Genomic DNA, 20333 nt, shown 5'->3' with positions numbered 1-20333 from the left:
TTTCAAGACAAGTCCATGTTCTCCTGCCTCCTCCGTCTAGGCACAGACCCAGCGGCCTCTGCTCTTATCTCTGTGGGCCGGAAACATGACTGTGATAGATTACAATTCAGGCCAGCCTCATCTTGGCACAGCAGAAGATGCCTTCCTAAAACCACACCACACCCCCTTCCAAATGTCTGCTGGTGCAGGACCCTTCTGGAATGGAGGCCCTCACCCACGCCTTCACTCATCCCTAAGGAAGGTTCTGGCCACCCATCCTCCTCTGCTTCCCCTGAGACCCAGGGGACTAACAGAGAACGATGCTCAGAGTGTCAGTGGGTGAGATGTTGCATGTGTCCCCCGATCTACTAGAGCAAGGCCAGAGAGGCTCAGTCAGAGGTTAGAGACCTTTGTCTCTGGCACCTGGTTCCACCCCCTGAGAACCCTGGCATGAACAGAGGGAAGGTTTTTGTCCCCATTTCTCAAAAGAGAAAACTGGTGCCTCAAAAGAGAACAGTTGAGAGCCTTGCCCAAGGCTCCCCAGAAGAGGAACATAAAGCTTTGCTGAAATACTTGAAACCCCCAGGCCTCCTAGGACCAAGGACTGAGTACTCCCATTTCTGAGGAACCTGGAAGGCTCCAAGACAGGGGACCCTCCCATCACCTGGATGCCTTTGAATTTGTTATATAGCCTCTCTGTGAGTCATCTTTTCATCTATAAATGGGGAAGATGATAGCAGCACCTACTCTAGGGGTTTCTTCTGGACCAATGAGCTAATACCCCCTCAAGCACCTAGAATTGAGTCAGCACGTGATAAATGTTCAGTTGGCATTGAGGTATTAGCATTATTGGGTTATCCTACCCCCCAAGCCATTATGGTCAGGCTTCCAGAACCATCCATCAATCTGTGAAGAGCCCTAAGGCAAGGCTTTCCCTATCCCAAATGCCCAGCCCAGGGAATTATTGTGTCCCGTGACACAAGCATTGTGTATTCCTATACATTGTTGTCAGCCATTGAGCTGCCTGGGTCTCCCTCAAGCTCCTTCCTAGATTTGCATTAGATTTTAATTCTTAAATAATAAAGTAATAGTAACAAAAGTGAGTGTAGGAGAAGGGGCGGCCAGTGGAGTCTGGGATTGTCCCCCGTTAGATTCCCGTCTGCCTCTTTCATGTGACCTACACAGAACAAGGACAAGGACGAAGCTTGATCTCCTTCCTGCGGTATTCCTCAGAACCTAGTAAAATGTCTGGGCCTGGTAAGTGATTTATTATTGCTGGGGAGAGGTGGGGGTGCCCTAAGGCTGAGCAGAGAATGGAGAAGGCGAGCCATCAGGCTGCACAATGCAGCCCCACCTGTCCTCTTAGACTGCCAAGGGGACAGCAGCTCCCGTCCGGAGACCTGGACTTCAGGGAGCAGCTACCTTGGCCCCACCCCCAGGTGCAGAATGGCCAGCCACCTGCTCCTTCTCAGACCCAGGTCCCTCCAGACTGAAGACATTTGAAAGTTAACTTCCCACAAAAGTCACTCTCCAAGATTAATATTTATTTCTTATGAAATTTAAATTTTTCAGTGTAATTAAATTTTTATTCGTCCTGAGTTATAGATAAAAAATATTTATAACTTTCCCTTTCACACCACTGAAGATGAGGGTTGGATGAAGCCAATTACCGGGACCTCCTCCCGGCGGCAGCTCTGAGGTCAGGGCAGGACTGAGAGGAGCCTTGGCAGAGTAAAAGCTGGCATCCATCACCCAGCCCACAGAGCCACGGCGCCTCCTGCATCCAGGCTTGGGAAGCCATGGGTAAAAGAGAGGGCCTTGGTCCCACAGCTCCGGTGTCTTGGGCCGTTGGGCTGCTGTGACAAAAACGTGTAAACAAGGTGGCCTATAGCAATAAACATTTACTTCTTGTGGCCCTAGAAAATGAGAACTCTAAGGCCGTAGTGATGCTGGACACCAGTGTCTGCTGGGGTCCACTGTAGAGCCTCCATGAAGGTCCAAAGTCCCGGGCTGTAGATTCAGGAACAGGGACCTTGGTATCCTCCATGGCTGGAAAATCCACCCTGTTGATTAAGCCTGACCCGTTCCTTACAGGTGAGGCTACCCAAGTCTTCTCTAGTCCCACATGCTCTAGCAGACACTGGGAGATCGGCACCACAGCCAAACCCCCAACCACACTTAAAGACAACATAACCTCAGTTCATCCTGCCACCAAGACGACCATGCTGCCACCAGGGAGACCTGGGAGTTCGGGTGACCTCTGATCACACAGCAGCCATCGCTAAACAGTGGTGTGCCTGGGAGTGTGAACAGGGCTCACGTGGATTAAAGAACCAGACTGTGGTCACACGGTTTTTCCTCTCCTCTCATGGGCCGAAGAGTCTTGGGATCTGGGCTAGACAAGAGGCGGGACTCACCTCTCAGGCGACTCCAGAAGAGGGACAGCCTGCCCTTCCTTTCAACAATGGCAAGGAGCTGCGGATCCCGCTCTCTAATTAGACCTGTCGCTGAGCGGAATCACTCCCAGGCCGGGCTGGGGAGGTCATTAGCCGGAGATGGATAAGTGCTAAGCCTGCCTCACGCTGGAGATTTACAAGGCTTGGGCTAGGGAGGATTTATAAGGTTTGTTAAATTTCTAATTGAGTTTAGAGTGCTGTGCCATGGTCTTGGTGACCAAGCTGTACAGATGAGAATTAAAATAAGTGCCCCTATCCCTCACACTACAAGAGGACCGTGGCCTCTATCCCCCTGGAGACAAAGACACACAAAGACCGTGTGGTCTAGTGAGCAACCCCAAACTAGCCCCGAAGCGGCTTCTACTCACTCCTATGCCTGACCACGGTCTGCAGGGTCTGCCTGGGCTGGCTTCCTCGATTTCCTAGATTTGCTGTTTGTTCAATGGGGAGCAGGATGTACGTGGGTGTGTGCCCATGTTGATGCACTAACATATAGCCGCATGTTCACGTGAGTGCTATAGAGGTTAACCTTGGGTCACCTTAGGAGTCGTCCACCCTGTGGGGTTTTTTTTGCTTTATTTGTTCCATTTTGTTTTTAATTGAATGTGAGCGTGCGTGTGTGCATGCATGCGTGTGTGCGTGTTGAGATGGAGTCCTCTCATTGGTTGACCTGAGGCTGATCAAGTAAATTAAGCTGTCTGGCCAGTGGACCCCAGGAATCCATCTGTCTCCACCTCCCCAGTACTGGGACTACAAATGCCTGTCACAACACACCTGGCTTCTTACTTGGGTCCTGGATCAAACTCTGGTCCTCATGTTTGTAAACAGTCTCCCCGGCCCTTTAGTCCATAGGCAATACATGCATACAATTCAAAATTCACACGAAAACATACCCAGAGAAAACCTCTCTCCCCCTCTGACTCCTAGCCACCATCCTGTTCCCTTACTGGTGAAAGCCAGTTTGAGAAGGAATTGGAGTTCCACTCAGGTGTCTTAGGGCCTGCAGGGTAACAGGCAAGCTACCCTCCCACCATCCCTCCCTCAGTAGTGCTCACAGAGGTCCTCCCACTGACAACTGGGTGTAATACGGAGCCTTTCAGGAACCTCGGAGCATGGACCTTCCCTCCATTAGAAACCAGGAACCCAGGCAACATGGATGCGTGCTTAGAGGAGTGGTTCTCAACCTTCCTAACGCTGTGACCCTTTAAGACAGTTCTTCATGTTGTGGTGACCCCCATAAAATTATTTCATTGCTATATCACAACTGCAATTTGACTACCATTGTGGATCGCGATGTAACTATCTGATATGATATTTACATTGTGAAAGGGGTCGATCTCCCAACGGGGTCACGACCCACAGGTTGAGAACTACTGCGCTAAAGGACCCAAAGCAAGTTGATAGGCAGGTAGGGTGGGGCGTGGCCAGGGAAGGCCTCTCAGGAAGCAGGCACGTATCTACTGCCTAAATTACCAACTATGTGAAGAATGTCAGAAACAGTGCTGTTTCAGGGAACCGGAAATGCAAAGGCTCTGAGGCAGTGTTTGGATACAAAAAAGTACCTGGAAAGAGAAGGTTCCAGGGCTGCGGGCGCACCCCAAACAGAAGGTGTGCTGGAACCAAAGATGTGACCTCAGACAGCCCTTCCTTCCTGTCTCTGCAGTTCAGGTTTCCCATCTGTATATAAGCCAATAGCAGACATATCCCAGCAGCTGGAGAAATGAAGCGAACTTGCTCCCGTGAGTTCCTGCTTGGAAGGCTTTCCTTCTGGGATCTTAAGCCTGAGGGGTAACCTCAGGTGAAGGGTCTTCCTGGACCTGAGGAAGGGCCCGAAGGGTGCAGGATGCTGGGCTGGGTTCCTGAGATAAAGAAGGCCCAGCTCCATAATGCCAGGGACGTCCTTGTCGTGTCCAAGGTTTGGGTTCTAGGACACATAGGAGGTCATGGAGTGTCTAGAACAGTTCCTACCCTAATGGACCCATTTCTTCCCTTACCTGGGAAATTCCCCCAGGGCTGTCTCTAAGTCGGAAACCTGAGGGGAGGAGGAGGAACAGGACTCTGCACCACCTGCATCCTGGGCCCCAGTACCACTGGCATGCCTGCAAAGCCCCGGTCCATAGTGTGAGCATTGGGCGCCCTCTGGTGGTGACTGTGCCAAACCTAAGTCTGGCACTCCAATCGTTCTTCCATCCAGACCCTGCCCTCTCCAGCCTAGAAATGGGCAGAAAGAATAGAGCCCAATAAGGATGCCTCCTGGGGGTGTCAGCTGGTCCAGGGTCATGCAGCAAGTGGATTTACCTAATGTCCCAAAAATGTTCATTCATTCACTTGTTTCATTGAGTACCTACTATGTGCCAACATTGTTCTAGAAACAAGCAACTCAGCAAATCTCTGCCCTTGAGGAAGCTACACTCTACCACTGGCTGAGCCTTGATAGTTGTTTCAATTCCCCCATATGCTCATATTTAGACCACTTGGTCCCCAGTACCCACATAGCTGGTCACAAACACATATAACTCCGGTTCCAGGGGATCCAACACCTTCATTGGGCCTCAGAGGTCTCCTGCACACACATGGTGCATCTAAATTCATAGAGGCACACACAAATATACAAAATAAAAATAAATCTTTTTTAAAAGCAAGGCTCGGCCTGGCGGTGGTGGCGCACGCCTTTAATCCCAGCACTTGGGAGGCAGAGGCAGGCAGATCTCTGTGATTTCGAGACCAGCCTGGTCTACAGGAGCTAGTTCCAGGTCAGGCTCTAAAGCTACAGAGAAACCCTGTCTCGAAAAACCAAAAAAAAAAAAAAAATACAAAAATAAAAGCAAGGCTCAACTATATATTGCTTCTAAAAGAATATTAAACCAGGCATGATGGTGTACACCCTTAAATCCTAGCATTCAGGAGGCAGATGCAGGAGGATTTCTCTGAGCTCAAGGCCAGCCTGGTCTACATAGCTCATTCCAGGACAGCCAGGGCTAAATAGAGACCCTGTCTCCAAAAAAAGTAGTTATAATAGGTTAAGAATAAGAGAATGTGATGTGTGTGGTAGCTCACACCTTTAATGCCAGCATTGGAGAGGCAAAGGAAAGTGAGTTCAAGACTAGACTGGTCTACAGAGAGAGTACAGGCTAGCCAGGACTACATAGGAAGACCCTGTGCCCAAAAAGAAAAGAATAAAGAATACAAAAAGGCATATCTTCCTAAGGCTAAATAAACAAAAACTGAGCCAGGTGTGAATGTCTGTCATTAAAAAACCTGGGTAGTGGGAGCAGGAGAAAGAAGTACAAGATTATCCTCAACTAAATGCCAAGTTTAAGGTCAGCCTGAGATACATGAGACCCTGTCTTTTTTTTTTTTAAAAAAAAAGAACCTGGAGTAACTACACTGACATCAGACAAAATATATTTCAGATCATAGTAATATTGCTGAGCCTAATGACCAGGGACCAATTAATCAGAAAACAGAACAATGCAAACTGTTTGCGCATCTCATCGCAAAGCTTCCAAATACACAATGCAAAAATAGAACGGCAAGAAGAGACAGACGGGTCCACAATTACAGCTGGAGCTCTCCATACCTACCTCTCAATAACTGCTAAAAACAGGCAGGCAGAAAATCACTAAAGATGCGGAAGATTCGAGCAACACCATAAAACAGCTTGCTCTAATTGCTCTTTCAGAACATGCCATCCAACACCCGAATACATATTCTTTTCAAGTATGCATGGAAAATTTTAAAGTAGATCACGAGCTAGGAAAACAGTTTAGTCTGCAAAGTGCTTGCAGCGCAAGCATGAGGACCCGAGTTCGGATCCCTGGCACCTACATCGAAAGCAGGGCTCAGCAGTCCATGTCTGTAACCCCAATAGTTGGTGAGTGGAAATGGGGATCCCTGGAGCCTGCTGGCTAGCCAGTTTAGTCAAATCAGTGGGTATTAGGCTCACTGGGAGGCCCTATCTCAAAAACTAAGGTGGAGAGATGGCCCAGTAGCACTTACCATGCAAGCCTGATGACCTGAGTTCCCAGAACCCAGGTAAAAGCCAGAGACAGTGATTCATGCACCTGCATTTCCAGCATGCCCTATAAGGAGATAAGGCAGAGATGGGACAATTCTTGGAAGCTCACGGGCCAGCTAGCTGGACACATGCAGCAGTATACAAGAGAGACAATGCCTCAAACAACGTAGACGGCAAGGGTGGACAGCCGAGGTTGTCTGCTGTCATCTGCATGGACAGTGTGGCTTGTGTCTGCATAAATACACACACACGCACACACATGCATTCACAGAGAGAGAGAGAGAGAGAGAGGTCATACTTTTTTGTTGTTTGTTTGTTTTTTGAGACAGAGTTTCTCTGTAGCTTTGGAGCCTGTCCTGGAACTTGCTCTTGTAGACCAGGCTGGTCTGAACTCACAGAGATCCACCTGCCTCTGCCTCCCCGAGTGCTGGGGTTAAAGGCATGCACCTTTAATACTTTTTATAACTTGCAAGTCAAAGAAGAAATCACAAGGTATTTTGAGGTGAATGAAAATGAGAACTCAAAATCACAGGGGTGCCGCCATGAGATTGCCAAGAGAATATTAAAAACCCAGCCCACCAGTAGGAAAGACCAACATCCATGGCCGCAGCTTCTGCCTTACTCAACGAGGAAAAAATGGGCTGGAGTGACGCCTTAGTAGTAAAGGGACTTGTTGATGCTGCAGAGGACCTGAGTTTGGTTTCCAGCCACTCACATCATGGCTCACAACTGCCTGCTGCAGGGGACCTGTGTTAGCTAACCTTGGTTGTCAGCTACCTCTGGAATCAAAGGAAGGCCCACCCTAAGTCTGGGCCACACCTTCTGGTGGCAGCCCATATGAAAGGACAAGGCAAAGGAAGCTCTGCCTTCTGCCTGCTGGCCCTCACTGTCACTGCGAGTTTATCTACCTCCCGTTGTGGGCGGTATGAAATCTGACCTCAGGATTTCAATGCGGAATGAAGACCCGAAGCTCTCCAGAAAGCCCCTCAGACTCCAGCACTAGAAGGACTGCTGAGACACCCAGCCTCACGAACTGAAGGAATGCTGGATTTCAGCTTTTCCATTGTGAGACCGTTGTTGGACAACCTGGATTACATCCTGTAGTCAGTATAATAAAACCTCTTTTAATATGTATGTTCATTCTATCAGTTCTGTTCCTTTAGAGAACACTGGGCCTGAGACTGTCTTCTGGCCTCCATAGACACATAAACACAGCAACACACATGCAAATACAAAAATTGAAAAAAAATTTTATATATATATTACTTTTTGAGTCAGGGTTTTTCTGTATAACAGTCCTAGCTGTCCTGAAACTCAATTTGTAGACCAGGTTGACCTCGAACTCTCAGAGATCCACCTGCCTCTGCCTCTCAAGTGCGGGGGAAAAAAAGTGTGCACCACTATGTCCGACTCAAAAAATAAATCTTAAAATGGAAAGAAACTAAGGGGAGCCAACTAAACCTGAAGTAAACAGAAAAAAAATTTAAACTGAAAACCATAAATTAAAAATTAATAGAGGAAATTAATAAAGACAAAAGATGCTTGTTTGAAGAAATCTATAAACTCAATAAACCTCCAACCGGACCAATCAGGGAATGAGTGAGAAGATGGTGTTCTACCAATACCAAAAATGAAAATGGTTCCATCACTACAGATGCTGTATTCTTCTGCTGTGTGTCACATGCTCTCTTAGTCACTGTTCTGTGACTGTGAAAAGACACCATGACCAAGGCCACTTAGAGAAGAAAGCATTTAAGTGGGGGCTTGCTTACAGTTCCAGAGGGTTAGCTGTCATCATCGTGGGGAGTGTGGCTGCACAGACAGGTGCTGGGCTGAGCACTATGTCCTGCTCTACAGGCAGCAGAAGGCAGAGAAAGAGAGAGAGCGAGAGCGAGAGCGAGAGAGAGAGAGAGAGAGAGCGCGCAAGCTGCAAGCTGGTGACCTGGGCTTTCCCAGTGACAAACCTCCAGCGAGACCATACCTACTCCAGTATTCCAACAAGGTCACCCCTCCTAACTTTTCCCAGGCTGCCAACTGACAACCAAGCCTTCAAATACATGAGCCTATGAAAGCCAGTCTTATTCCACCACCACCCACGCGCATGTGTGTGGGGGGAGGGTCAGAGGACAATTTTCTGGAGACAGTTCTCTCCTTCCTTGTTGACCCAGGACCTCTGGTTCCTGCCCTTCATACTCCAGGATAGCTGGCCCGCAAGCTTCCAGGCCACTCCCCTGTCCTCACCTCCCATCTCACATATGGCTCTTGAAGCTGAAGTTTAGTTCCCAGCACCCACACTAGGCAGCTCACAACAGCCTGTAACTCCAGTTCCAGGGAAGCCAATGCCTTCTGGATACAGGGCCCCTGCACTCACGTGCATAGCCCCAAACATAAGCACACACATACAGACATAATTAAAATGTATCTTTAAACAAACAAAAAAAAAAACCTAGTACTAAGATTATAGATGCACACCACTGCATCCAGCTTTCTACGTGGGCTCCGGGGATTCAAACTCGGGTCATCAGGCCTGAGTAGCAAGCCCTTGCACCATCTCCTCTGCCCAAGATTCCATAGATATTAAAAGAGAATATCAATATAGCCAGTTGAATTTGAGGTTAAAAAGCCTCCCCACAAAGATAACTTCAGAATCAGATGGCTTCCCTGGGGACTTTTAGCAAACACTTAAGGAAGGTGTGAGATTGTGAAAGCTTTATTAGATTAGGTCTTGGATCCCATATTCGGGCACATAGTTCCTAAAGCACTTTGAATCTCTGGAATAACAAGTCTTTTGTGTACTGTCTCGGTTCATTTGGACGGCTATAACAAAAGACCTTAGACTGGCCAATTTACAAGTGAAAGAATTATATTTCTTGAAGTTCTGGAGACTGGAAATCCCAAGATCAAGATGCCAGTATGTCTGGTAAGGCTCCATAGATGGTGCTTCAGGGCTGTGCATCTTCACGTGACTGGCGTGGCAGAAGGGACCAGGGAGCATCGTCTGCTTCCTGTATCCGGGTACTAACACCAGTGATGAGGGCAGAGTCCTCCTGCTTAGCACTTCCGGAATGCCCCACCTTTTAATACCATCATCTTGGGCTACAGGTCTCAACATATGAACTGGGATGTGGCGAGGGGTAGGGGGTCCCAAACATTTGGATCATATGCCGAGAAGGCTGGCAACTGGTGGCCGTACATAGCTTCGGAATGGGGGCTGGACCACCAGAAAGACTAAGGCATGGCTTGCAGCTTTGTGCCCCCAGGAAAGATAAAGAAACTGCAGGAGAATCAATACAGAATGGCCAGTGATTTCCACTCTCATCTGCATAAGGAAGCCTCTGGGGAAAAAAAAAAAAAAAACCCTGAAGGATAGGGTCCTGTCTGTTCTGGAAAGCTGAACTTGGAGGGTGGCACTCCTAGAGAGGACATAAAGTGCCATGCTCCTGACCCATAGATAGACCTGTCCCTACCCATCTGGCTGTCCACCTGTTTTCTGTGTAACATTTCCCTGAGTTCTGTCACCCACACTAACAAATTAATCAAACTGGAGGAGGAGATTGTGGTCCACACGCCCAGGCAAACTGGACACAGAGGCTATAACTTAGGGTGCCGCCCAAGGACTGGGCTGTCCTATATCCATCCGTATTCCTACCCCCAGGGAATGAGATACTGGACAACCTTGTGGATCACCATGTGGCCCCGGAGGCCTCTAGTTCTCATTTGTTTCTGTTCTGATGGGACAGTGTCACACAAGCCCTGGCAGCTACAGAATCAATGACCAGAAGCCAGTCCCCCAGCTCCCAGGGATCTCTAGGAGCCGCCTGGGGCGGGGGGTGTTAAACTGGAGGAGCAACCCCCCCAAGGAATGTTAGTGAATGGTTAGAAGCCTACCTGGGGGGCTGGAGAGATGGCTCAGAGGTTAAGAGCACTGACTGCTCTTACAGAGGTCCTGAGTTCAAATCCCAGCAACCACATGGTGGCTCACAACCATCCATAATGAGATCTGGTGCCCTCTTCTGGCCTGCAGGCATACACGCAGACAGAACACTGTATACATAATAAATAAATAAATCTTCAAAAAAAAAGTCTACTTGAGGACACAATTCTGGATCCTCTGAATCTAGGCTTCCTTCTTGTGAGATATAAAATGCTAAATAAGTCACTTGACCTCACCAAGACTTTTTAAAAACAATCTCACAATGTAGCTGAGGATGGCTTTGAACTTCCCTTCCCCCGTCTCTACCTCCCAAGTGCTTAGATTAGAGAACTGCACCACCAACTGAGCCATATCCTCAGCCTCAGTTTCCTGTCTGTGCAATAGTGTTTATTTCAGAGAATTGTCACGGGATTGAACGACACAATGCATGATGTTTCACCTAGCACATGCTCACAGTGAGCACAGTCCACGGGGACCCCAGCCTATAGGAGGACCAGGAGCCCAGGCATCCTGTGAACTGGGACTGGGCTCTGAGAGCCAGAGCAAAGCAGTCCCTGCCTCCGCTGCCCAGCCAAGGGCCTCCTCATAAACACTCTCCACCATCTGCTAGCGCCTCGCTTGCTGCTTTGATTGCGCTGATACCTCCAGCCCAGTTGTTGAGACTCTCTATCAACGGGGGGCCAAGAAACAGGCAAGGACCCCAGGGCAGAATGGAACCCTACCTCTATTATCCTCAAGAGATGTACATAAATCAAATGGTGGTGGTGCACGCCTTTAATCCCAGCACTTGGGAGGCAGATGCAGGTGGATCTCTCTGAGTTCGAGGTCAGCCTGGTCTACAGAATGAGTTCCAGGACAGACTCCAAAGCTACAGAGATACCCTGTCTTGAGGGGGGTGGGGAAGGAGATGCATCTAATTCAGCAGCTAAGAATGCTGATGCCTGGTTCAGCCTTCTGGCTTCATGTGGATCACCTGACCACCTCCCAGGGCTTTAAGGTGAGTCACCTGGTCTCTCTACTCCTCAGTTCAGAATTTACAAAACCAGGCCGAAAATGGTCCAAATGGTCCTGTGTGCTAATTAGTTAATAAACAAAAAAAGAGTGTGCTGCTCTCTGACACTGTAAGACATCAACATGTTTGCTGTGCTTCTTCTCATCGTTCCTGTTTCTCCAGTGCATGGCCAAGCGCACAGAAAATTTCAGAACAAATTGACTGAAAGAGCAGCTGTATGGCGGGGTTAATGAATGACCCCCCTCCCCCCATCAGCCTCTAATGCTCTTAGTCCACTGGTCACAACGGCCTTAAATTTGGAGCACCATGAAGGCACCAGGTACACCAGGACCCGCGATCTAGCTGAACCTCAGAGGTTCATTTGTCCAAGATCACAGTCCTTTCTTTCCCTCCCGTTTCATTTTTAATTATACACATGATACAAAAATCACTGAAGGAAAAAAATTAATAGAAAGAGGCAAAATAAAAAACAATCAATGTAAAATCACCTGCACTTCCGCACTCTGAAATTGCCATTGTTAAGCATTCGCTGACAGGCAGCCAGACTGTCTTCATGCAAATTTTTTTTAACAAAGATGGGCTCACATTATGCATCCACGGCACTGCAATGGAGTGTGACTCTCTCCGTGTCAATAAATATGTATCACAGGCAGCGGCGACTATTCCATTGTAGAGCAGAATCACAATTTATTTAACCAATTTGCTGTTGGGGGATATTTAGGCTGATCCAATTTCTCACCATTTTCTGTGATGAATATCCTCCTTATACAGACAACTTCTTGAACTTGTCCAATTATTTCCTTAGGATAAATCTCTAGAAGTGGAATTTCTGAGTCAAAGACAATACACTTATTTAGGGCTTTCCATCTATGCATATGGCCACAGCATCTCCCGGGATGGCTGTACCAATTTATACTCCCACTCGTGGTGCAGGAGATGTGGACCACAAACATGGAGGGTATGGGAAATAGGTCAGGAAGGCTGAGCCATCCCACAGTAACAAATTAACCCCCAAGTCTCAGTGGTATGACACAGCAAAGATTTACGTCTGGTCCAAGTGGCAGAGTCAGTCTTGCTTAGAAAAAGATGCTCTGCCTCCAAGAGAGAGGACACAAGCTTCAGAGAGACCTTCCCACATATAGCTGTATTTTCTGGAGCCTGGGACCTCCAAAGCTTTGCAGCATAGCCAAGGAGCCACTGGTAGGTTTTATGTGATGCTTAAAACCCCACACCTGTATAGAGCGCCACATGCTTGGTCTCTAAGAGCTCAGTAAACATTTGTAGCAATGCCAGTGACTGTCCTGGCAACTACTATGACAATAGTGACCATGACCAAAGCAGGTACTAAGTCCACATTCCAAAAGAATGGAGACAGCAGCATGCTAAAGGAGTATCAGAACACAATGCTAAGCTCAGCTCTGGAGAGGGTAAGGCAGGAAGATCAGGAGTTCAAGGCCAGCCTGGATGATATAGTGTGTTTGAGACTGGCCTGAGTTCAAAACCCCATCCCACTAGGGGGAAAAAAGTAAGGAAAGCAAGAAGGGAAACTGTGGTTCATATTCACAGTGAAATGTTATCTAGCTATCTTAGGGTTTCTACTGCTGTGAAGAGACACCATGACTATGCAACTCTTATAAATGAAAACATTTCCTTGAGGTGTTGGCTTACAGTTTCAGAAGGTTAGTCCGTTATCATAGTGGAGAGCATAGCAGTGTGCAGGCAGACATGGTGCTGGAGAAGGAGCTGCTACATGTTGATATGTAGGCAACAGGAAGTAGACTGAGTGCCATGCTGAGTGAAGCTTGAGCAAAAGAAACTTCAAAGCCCGCCTCCACAGTGACACACTTCCTCCAACAAAAGTCGCACCTACTTCAACAAGGCCATACCTCCTAATAGTGCCACTCCCTTTGGGAGCCAGTTTTTTTTCATATCACATCAACCATACAGATGAACGAAATTATGTCTTTAGTGGGAAAATGAATGAAATTACAGAGCACCATGTTGAACAAAATAAGCCAGACTCAAACAAACATGGTGGTGTTTCTCCACATATCCTAGTTCGGGTTACTGTTGCTGTGATGAAACACCATGAAAAAAAGAAAGATGGGTAGGAAAGAGTTTATTTTGCTCACAATTCCATATAACAGTTTATCATCAAAAGCAGTGAGGGCAGGAACTCGAACAAGGCAGGAACCCGGAGGCAGGGGCTGATGCAGAGGCCATGGAGGAAGGCTGCTTACTGGCTTGTTCCTTATGGCTTGCTCAGACTGCCTTTTATATAACTCAGAGCCACCCTCCCAGAGATAGCACCACCCACAAGGAGCTGGCCCCTCCCACATCAGTCCCTAATTAAGAAAATGCCCTACAGGCTTGCCTACAGCCGGATCTTATGGGGCATTTTCTCAATGGAGGCTCCCTACTCTCGGATGACTCAGCTTGTGTCAAATTGACATAAAACTCGCCATCATGAAAAAAAACAGCCATAAAACCTCACATGTGGAATCTAGCTACATTCTCTACTTTTCTCATTGCAGGACCAAATTCCTGGCAAAAAAAAAAAAAATCATTTTGAAAGAGAACAGATTTCTTTCAGCGCATAGTTGAGGGTACTGTCCATCAAGGTGTTAAAGGTATAATGGCAGGAATGGCCCAGCTGTGGTGGCAGGAGGCCAGGTGTGGTGACTTTTCTTGGCTGTCAACTTGACTACATCTAGGATTAACTAAAATGCAAATGGCTGGGCACACCTGTAAGGAATTTTTTCCTTAATTATAATCATTTGAAATGGGAAGACCTATTTCTTTTTCCTTTTATTTTGGTTTTCTTTTTTTTTTTTTTTTTTTTTTATTTATTTATTATGTATACAATATTCTGTCTGTGTATATGCCTGCAGGCCAGAAGAGGGCACCAGACCTCATTACAGATGGTTGTGAGCCACCATGTGGTTGCTGGGAATTGAACTCAGGACCTTTGGAAGAGCAGGCAATGCTCTTAACCTCTGAGCCATCTCTCCAGCCCTATTTTGGTTTTCAAGAAAGGGTTTTTCTGTGTAGCCTTGAAGTCTGTCCTGGAACTCACTCAATCAGGGGCTGGCCTCAAACGCACGGAGATCCACCTGCCTCTGCCTCCCAAATGTTGGGATTAAAGGCGTGTGCCAGGAGTCAACCACCAGAGCAACACAGCACACAGCAGAGGGTCCAGCTGCTGCTTAGCAGTTTAAGGCTTGGCTCACATAGTCAGAGAATGCTATAGGTGCACAGTAAACCAGGTCCAGACCAAAAAATCCTTTAAATAGATTACAGTGTGTGTAGGTACTTAGAAAGAAAAGAAGATAGGTATAGGCAGTCATAGGAAAAAATAACTTAAAAATAATACAGTCTTTAAAGAAAGAATAAAATAATATTTTTAAAAAAAGATAAGCCACGTAAAGATGGAAGATACACAGGGAGTCTGGATCCTATGTGGTATTTTGTTGATTTTAAATCTTTTGAATGCTGAGTGAATGGCAGCTATTGAGAGACATGGGATTGTAAAAGGAATTGCTAAATTAAACCTGAATTAAGCCTAAATACTTTACGGATGTTGCTGGAGAAGGCCACTTGTTGGTTCCCGGCCGCCCTGCTAGCTTAAACCTGAAATAATCACACAGAAACTATACTAATTAAATCGCTGCTTGGTCCATTAGCTTTAGCTTCTTATTGGTTAATAAAGCAGTTCCTTTATTAACCAGTGATATTCACAACATACAGAGGGGAATCCCACATCAGGATGCCTTAACTTTAAAATAAAATTCAGAAAATGTATTAATTTAACCCATTTTTATTAATCTGTATATCACCAAATGGCTTACCGGGTAAAGTTCCCAGCGTCTATATCCAGCAGTTTCATGGCTTCTCTCTGACTCCACCCTTCTTTTTCCCAGCATTCAGTCCCGTCCTCCCCACCAAACTCTGCTCTCCTATAGCTCTGGCATAGGCCCAAAGCAGTTCCTTTATTAACCAGTGATATTCACAACATACAGAGGGGAATCCCACATCAGGATGCCTTAACTTTAAAATAAAATTCAGAAAATGTATTGTGTTAGGAAAGAGGTTATGCTTTTCTCTTTATTTGGGAGCTGATTGGCAGCCCAAAGAAAATGCCAACTACACATGAAAGTCATCTCTTCAGACAAACCAAATTCCAACATGAATCCAGGCCATGCTTCAGAGCCTGCCTAGGGGGGAAAGCTTTCTAAATGAGGTATTTGCTTTTCATAGCAGTGGGCTAGATTAGTGAAAAAATGACCTCAACTCCTGGGTGGGAAATAGAGGAACATGTCTCCCAATATTTAGGGAGCCCAACTGAAAGAGACAGCATCCCCTCATCCTTGCAGCTCAAAATCAGCACTGGGGCTGGGTTAGTGGGAGGTCTGAAAATAAGGTGGCAGTAACATGTTCCCACAGAGGTCCTTGGGGGCCCAGAGGAGACCACTAAGCCGGAAAGCCCTGGCAAACCCCAGGATGGAGTGGGAAGGCACAGTCTGGGAGAACTAGATTGTGAGGCGCCTGAGAAGTCATCCCAGCTCATGCTGTGACTCGGGTTTGCAATTTTCAAGTGACTTGGTCCCAGCAGGGAGAGCTCTAAATACATAGATGACAGAGAGCTTCGAACGCTAAAGCCTATGAACCGCATCATAAAGGAGTTTGCAAACAAAAAGAGCTTTGACCACTGTCTAGTGAAGAGTTCCATCTAGCATCAGCTTGTGTGGGTCAGCACAGGAGGCCAGAGCTCGCCTATGGCCTGAAAAAAATACACTAATTTTATCCCCAGGGGAAGGGAAAATAAAACCCATTAGCAATACAGGCTGCTGTAGTCCAAGAACCACCAGTGACTTCGATCACCTTGTCCTGGTGGACACTGTCAGCAAGAGTCTCACAGGATGCCAAGGAGGCCCCGGTTCTTCTGCTCCACTGGGCTTCTACTGGATCAATCACTAGCTCCATTCAGTGGTTTAGACACCCTTGTGGACTTTTCTAGAGAATTATGAGGGGGGTGCCCCAGGGTTTTTTGTTTGTTTGTTTGGTTGGTTGGTTGGTTGGTTGGTTGGTTTGGGGTTTTTTGGGGAGGGGGTTGTGTGTGTGTGTGCGCGCTGATTTTGTTTGATTTTTGGTTTTGTTTGTTTGGTTTTGGTGGATGGGGAGTTTCTGGCTTTTTGGTTTCCTTTTGTTTTGTTTTTTTTCTACTGCTGCCATGAACATGGTTTATTCGCCTTGCACTTTCTAGTCACAGTCCAAGAGAAGTCAGGGCAGGAACTCAAGGCAGGAGCTTGGAGGCAGAAACGGAAGCAGTTTGCTGACTTGCTCCCCATGACTTGGTTATTAATCAAGAAAATGCCCCAAAGACTTTACCTTCAGGCGTTCTAAAGGAGCCTTTTCTCAATGAGGTTCCTTTTCCACAGATGACTCTAGTTTGTACCAAGTTGACAAAAACCTAACCTGCATTAAAGGAAACCTAATCCACCATGATTTGGGAAGGAAAAGCGGTCACTTTGTCCCATGAATATACCGCCCCCACAGTCCTCCAACTGTGACCCGGGTCTGAGATGCACTCCCTGAGAAATAGCTCAGACCCTCCAGGTGGGGGAGTCCAATTCCATAAAGCGGCCCCCACTTCAGATACCTATTGCAATCCCCTGATTGTAGCCCGTGCTATCAGCCAGCTATAAATCAGGGTTTCCACGACCCCTTCCTGAGGTTTGATTAATTTACTAGACCAGCTCCCGGAACTCGGGGAAATAGTTGATTTAGGTTTGCCCATTTATCACAGAGGATATTAGGAAAGTTACAGAGGAGCAGCCAGATGGGCGACGTGCAAGGAGTGGAGGACTAGGTACGCATCCCTGCCCTCCCAGCTGTACCCCACTCAGTATGTCTGGGGCCCCCCAGGGCTCCTGTTCCCTGGGTCTTGAGGTTCTGTGGAAAATTTGCTGTATGGACATTATTGATCAAATCATTGGCCTTCTCTTCTCCCTGAAGGTCTAGGCATGGCACCAATCCTTCAGTCACATAGTTGGTTGCCCTGGTAACCAATCACCATTCTGGAGCTGGGGCAGGGGACGTAGCACCAGACACGTCATTATCCACAACTAGACATTGATCACTTCAAAGATACCAGGAAACCTAAGAACTGTGTGGCAGGAAATGAGGTGAAGACCAAATAACTACTTGAGAGGGTCACAGAGAGAAAAGCCAGCTGCCATCCCTAGTGTGGGTGGACACATCCGGTCAGGTGAAGGCCTAAGGGTAACAAAAAGGAAACCAGCAAGAGGGCTCAGCAGGTAAAGTTCTTTCCTGCAAAGCCTGACGGCTTGAGTTCCATCCTCAGGACCCGCACGGTGGAAGGGAAAAGAAGACTCCTGTAAATTGTCCTCTACCCACGCTTGTGCCCTTAGCATGAGTTCACCCCACACACACACGTACACAGAAAATAAACACTCGTGCCGTAACATGACATGTAAATGTCCTCTACCCACGTGCCCTAGCACGAGTGCACATATGCGCGCACACACACGTGCCCTTAGCATGAGTATAACCACACACACACACATGTACACAGAAAAACACTCATGCCATAACATGAAAATACCTATGTGTACACACAAAAATAAGTAAACAACACATTTTTAACCTTAGAGGGGAGAGGACAAGAGCGTGTCGTTGTGTCCCCCCCGCTCCTCCCCCCCCCCCCCCCCCCCCCCCGCCTTGGTCTGGGACGCCGGACTTTGCAGCTGTTGGCACCACTGGAAACATTGGCTTAGATTTAAGATTCCCTGGTGATTAGATTTCTAGAGCAGTGGTTCTCAGCCTTCCTGTTGCTGCGACCCTTTAATAGGGCTCCTCATGTTGTGCCGACTCCCAGCCATGTAATTATTTTCGTTGCTACTCCATCACTGAAATTGTCTACTCTTACGAATCCTAATATAAATGTCTGTGATTTCCAGCGGTCTCAAGTGACCCCCAGGTTGAGAACTGATGCTCCAGGACCACGACAACCACATAACACATCACTATGAGCAGGTATTCTGTCCCGCACAGCTGCAAAACACAACCAAGCTGCAGATCAAAACAACACTGTTCAGGGAGGACATGGGGGAGGGACAAAGAATATGACCAAAATGTATTGTGTGAAAATTTTTAAAGTAAGAAAATTAACAAAGAATGTAAAGAAAAAAATTTTTTTTGCAAGGACCCAGGTGTGGTGGCACCTATCTTTAATCACAGCACTTAGGAGACAGAGACAGTAAAGCTGAAGCAGGGATGGGCAGGCAGGCCTGGGATATAGTAGGGTGAGTAGGAGTTCTCCTTCGGACTGTAGGACTGGCAAAAACTAAGAAAAGGGAGACCCTTGACCTTGAAGCCCACAGGAACTAGGACCCTGGCCTGCAGACCCCTCTTTGCCTGCTCATGGTCCTGTTCCTAAGCATTCTGATGGAGGGCCCAACCTCACTCCCTCCCTGGCCTTCCCCTGGCCACTCCCACCCACCCTGCCTTAATGAAGTTCCCGGCTGACACCTTCTAATTCCCCAATGATTAACTTCCAGTGGATTAAGAGCGGGACAGCTATTTAATTAACGCACACGTGTGAAATTACTCAGGACTCATTACAGTTCTATGATTGACTTGTTAATGTTCAGGAATTCAATTATGTGCCTGACAGTGAACCCCTGGCCAGGTGTGTCAGAGCAGCCTGAGAGACCAACAATGGAGTGATTGTAGCCCCTGTTTGAGCTCCAAAACTACAGAGAAACCCTGTCTCGAAAAACAAAAAACAAGGGGGCTGGAGAGATGGCTCAGAGGTTAAGAGCATTGTCTGCTCTTCCAAAGGTCCTGAGTTCAATTCCCAGCAACCACATGGTGGCTCACAACCATCTGTAATGAGGTCTGGTGCCCTCTTCTGGCCTGCAGACAGAATATTGTATACATAATGAATAAATAAATATTAATAAATAAAAGCAGTGGCATCCAGGGAGCCAATACAAACTTTAAAAAAAAAAGGAAGAAAGAAAAACAAAAACAAAACAAAAACAAAGAACAAAACCTTTCCTCAAAAGTGTGCAAAGGAAATTCTCAAAGGAGGAGCATGGTAACATTAGGCACGATGCCCCTTGGAGCCCAATGAAGAGAAGATTCTCCATCATGAGGCCTGGGGCTCTGGCTATGCAGAGGGAGGAACGTGGAGCCAGCGCTGGCAGAACTCTGCCGTCACTCCGCTGTCATAGCACCCACTGACAGCTAGGGAAACTCAGAGGCCAGGCTCAGCCTCCTATTCCTGTGTTGTCTTGGGCGAGTTACTTCACCTCTCTGAACCCCTTTCCTCTACTGAGCCTGGTAAGCGTACATTCCTTATAAGGTGATGGGCTAGAGTAAACAACAGCACAGTGTTCAGCCCAGTGCCTGGTGGGAAAAACCCTTGTTTCCTGATCCTTGTTAGCATATCCTGGGAAAGGAACCCCACCAAAGCAGCCAGGGACTTGGCTTGTCGTGATGGGACACACCTGAAATATGCGCACTCAGGAGGCAGAGGCAGGAAGATAGTCACAAGTTTGAGGCTAACCTGGTCTACATAGTGAATCTAGGCTAGTCTGAGCTACATGGATTCTGTATCAATATACATACACACACATATACATACATACATACATACATACATATGTGTGTATATACACATATACATATGCATGCACACACAACACATATTGTCCTATCCCACGACGTCCACACTCATCGGCCTCCTGAGAGGGTGAGGCCCTGAACCCTGCATCACAGAGCTGTCCCAGTGCTTCCCTTTCTGTGGAATGTCGGTGGGGAACAGGACTGTCACAGAGTGGAAGCTGTCGATTAAATGGTTCGTGGGAAGCACCGTGGAAGATGTGGCAAATGTGTGTGACAAAGATA

This window comes from Microtus oregoni, unplaced genomic scaffold, assembly GCF_018167655.1.
Source record: "Microtus oregoni isolate MIOR12 unplaced genomic scaffold, Mior012 000005F_ref0000423, whole genome shotgun sequence".
NCBI lineage: Eukaryota > Metazoa > Chordata > Mammalia > Rodentia > Cricetidae > Microtus > Microtus oregoni.
This window is presented reverse-complemented; position numbering follows the sequence as displayed.